At 29.1% G+C, this 4174-nt stretch overlaps 1 pseudogene; it reads right to left on the bottom strand.

The window, feature by feature from the left end:
• Window positions 1-1409: 1409 nt before the first annotated feature.
• LOC142525678 (U6 spliceosomal RNA) lies at window positions 1410-1506 on the bottom strand (annotated as a pseudogene).
• Window positions 1507-4174: the final 2668 nt, after the last annotated feature.

Raw genomic sequence — 4174 nt, 5'->3', positions numbered from 1 at the left:
ACCGAATTATATCTCCATCAATTAATCCTAGCTTATTCTTAGCAGTTAGCGCCATAGAAAAAGATCGACTCCAAGTATTGTAATTTGAACCTGTTAATTGATGCGAAACAAGCAATAATCCTGGATGATCTCCATTTTTAAGGAAAAACGGGCTACTCGAGTCTTCTAGAATGCTGCGATTGGGTTGTTTATTTGCCATATTGTTGCCTTTCACCATTGGAAGCAATTGAAGAAGGAGAAGAAAGATCAGAGTCGCGATACCCCTCTGCTCTGATACCATATTAGAAAAAAAGAGAAAATCCATTGATGCAAAAGTTCTTTTCTTATTGAAAAACTTGAAGAAGTATTACAGAGGTTATGTATTTATATAGATATTGCGAATGAGCTTAATAAGCTATATTAAACGTGCTTATCTTTTCTTATGGTTCAATTTAGTACTAACAAATATTTAAAAAAATCATGTAAATATCTTACATGTGGTCATTAATTTAGTTTCGATTGAAATAAATTAAACTATCAGTAAATTTACCTAAATTATTATAGTTTAACTTCAATAATTTATGTCTCACACATTATATACATATAGACAGTTATAAGTGACGTAATAAAACTTCAACACATAATTTGGAATACGCGTGTCCTATAATAAATTTAAAGTGATATCTTACTCAAAAATATATATTATGTGCATGGAATGAACGATTGGCGGGCTTTGAGGCGGCGACGCATTTGCGTCAGCTGATACCAACGACAGTCAAATAATGGGTGCATTACAAGGCGCACGTGTTTTTTTTTTTGCTTCGGAAACTCAAATGTTGGCTGCATTTTAAGTTTATATTATAAATGATGGACATATCAAATAAAAATATCGGGATTTTAATACGTTAAAACTTTATTATATTTTTTTTAGCGAATGACATGTTGGGAAAAAAAGAGAATAATGCTACAACGATATTTACAACAATTAAATCGTGAGATTTTGTTATTATATCATGAGATATTGATAAATATAATTCTGTATTGAACTTTTTGTGTCGTACGTTGTACAAATGTGGTTGTATATGTATCATTTTTTAAAAAGAGAATAGATAAAGAGTATCCTTTAATTTATAACTAGTGATGATGTTATGCAAATGTTGCGAATTTGTCTTATTTTTTTAATTAACAATATTTATTTGTGCTAAGTCGGATTAATTATTTTGTTTTAATAAGTTATGGTAGTTTGTAGTTATTTTAATAACAATTTATTCGATGGCAGCTTTTTGTATATTCAAGTCAATAATATTTATATTTTCTATTTGGTGTTTTATTATGCCGTTTGATTAATGAAAACTGAGAAATGAATGATGCTTTGAGAACTTAAAACGAATAGATTACTCTTACATAGAAAATATTATATTGTGTTGGGCTTATATGCTGTGTTCTGCTTTGTAAGAGAACCATTACACAGTGCCATGCTAATCTTCTCTGTATCGTTCTAATCTTATCGGAAGTCCACAAAGGGACATTGTAAATGAACAAAGTATGGCATGGTTTTTTTTATTATTACCATTATACTAAAATATATTGTGCCAAATTGTTGCCAAACTGACTATTTTACTTCTTTTTTTATTTAACAGAAATTAATAAGCTTATCTAAATGTTTTGGAAAAGAAAAATGAATAAGATTTTTGTGAGACGTTTTCACATGTCTATAATTGTGAGACGGGTTGACATGATATATAAATATCATTAATAATAATATTTTTGATATATAAAATAATAATTTTCATGAGTTGGGTAAGATCGGAGATTCGTCTCAAAAAATTGACCTGTAAAACCGTCTCACTTGAGTTTTTTTTTTATTTTTTTGAAGAAAAATTAATTCTACTCACAAAGACAAGACAGTTTCATCGAATCCTTCTATTAATAATTTTTTGCAACAGTTATTATTTATAGGCATGGTGCTATGCACAAAAAAAAAAGGATCGATCATATTTGATAATAAGAAATGAATGACTATTACTCTGTATATTAATTATCTGATCAATCCTAGAATACTTAGTTAACTTCAATTGTTTCCACGAAAAACATGAAGAAGACTTATCATATGCTATATTTGGTACAGAACCAATCCAATGGGATACCTAGAATCCTTAGTCCAATTTTGTGTGGCTTTCCAATTTTTGAGCTTATTCTATTTTTATTTCTCATGTTTTTTAGAATACATATTACATACGACTCACCATGTGAATTATTCGCAACATTTTTTGGTCATAAAAAAAAAGATAATTCAAATGGATCATATGCGTCAAATATGGTGTGAAATTTGAAACAAACAAAAAAAATATGACTATCATATGATAAAATTACCGGACACGAGCGATTGTGATGCATGCGAATTTGACATCAGTAATCTCGACGAAAATGGTATTCCGTTCTTTAATTTCCAATAAATTTATATTCCGTGTGTACACGATAAGCCCCGATTTTCTATGTAGTTTGAATGGACTGTACCCATATAGTCAAAGAGGTCCTTTTCTAGGATATACTTGATTATTAAAATTTTGGTGTTTTCGGTGTTCGAGTTTGGGGAAGAGATGATTATAATTGGATCTCAAAAATAAAATATTGTGTCAAATATAGTATACGTCATTGACAAAAGTATTTTCGTTTATATTAAACTAATAATGCACTTTTGAACTTAATTTATTTATTATAATTTTGATTATAATATCGGACGCTTGTCGTTTTTATCAAAAACTATATCATGTGGCAATGATATAATGATATAACTCAAATCTTTTATATAGTATAACAGCTCAAACGTCACGTTTCGATTACTCTACTTAATAGAGACAATTATTAATCACAACATATAGATAACAACTGAACTGATTAGATACGTCCTGAACTAAACTTTTTGAATATCTGATTGAGAAGCAATTGATTTGCCAGCACATAATGAGTTATCAACCAAATCCGAAGGCAAGAATAGTCTCAATCGAAAATTATGACATTATTATGATTAAAAAAATATTACATTTTTTCTAATGGATGCATGGTTGACCCGATTGTGATGATGACTTTGGAGTTCTCAGTCTATGAATCATAGATAAATAATTTCCAACAATTAAAAATATATATAAAATTTAAGATAGATTTTTGAAAACAAAAGATGAGACAATAATTGATTATATATTCTTGTATACATATTGATTTATTATCATCTTATATGGTTCATTTTTTATTATCTTATACCACAAATCGGCTATGCCTAAAACTATTTGCACGTGATTAGCTTAGTTCTGAGCAAGGTTTTCTTTTTTCTTTTTCCTTTTTTAAATTTTTTATTTTATTTTTTTAATTTCGGGGATTAAATTATTTTACATGCAGATGTCATAACCGTGTTTGCTATGTGTGGATTGTTCAATTAGCTTCATGTATTCAATAGTAAAGAGAAAGTTCCAAATTTTCAAAGCTGCTTTGCACAGACCATTTCAGTCAATTTCGTTCTAGAAATTGATGTAAAAAACAATATATTATATAGTTTGGGTAAATAATACGTTAGTATGATGATCACAACAATATAATAATATGGATCGTTCAAGAAGCTGCAACGTTTACGCCAGTAAATTGAGGAAAAATTGGAAACAAATCTCCAAATTCACTATGAGAAAAACGACTTTTTACTTCCAACATTATCCGTAGTAATAGAATTGTTATTACCTAAGTAGACGTTTATCAAATAAAAAGATATTTTTTTTACTTCGCCTAAAAACGAAGTCATGGGCCATAAAAAACGAAGTATTTTACCGATCCAAGCAACAAAAACCAATTCGAAACTGGGCCGATTCCGAAGTAAGAACGTCTTTTATTTCATGAGATTCGCTAATTATCGAAACGAATTGCTAGTTAATTGCCGAAGTGAATGACTACATAAGACTTCACAATTTTTTTATTATGGTGAAGTAGAATGTTGCATTTACTTCGATTTTTTTCGTCAAATAGTGAAGTTATTAATTATATATGATTTCAGCAATATTTAATATTGACGAAGTAATTGATTTAGACTTCGTGTTGTGAATGGTGCGTGATTCGCTACTGTGCAGCAGAAGACTTTATCTGCTTGAATGTGTGTGCTAGCAATACGAGAGAATGAGAGGAAGTGTAGAAGAAAGGAAAATATTATTGT

Source organism: Primulina tabacum, chromosome 14, assembly GCF_025594145.1.
Source record: "Primulina tabacum isolate GXHZ01 chromosome 14, ASM2559414v2, whole genome shotgun sequence".
In the NCBI taxonomy this organism is placed as follows: Eukaryota; Viridiplantae; Streptophyta; class Magnoliopsida; order Lamiales; family Gesneriaceae; genus Primulina; species Primulina tabacum.
The sequence above is the reverse complement of the archived record's forward strand: the minus strand, read 5'-3'. Positions and strand labels throughout refer to the sequence as shown.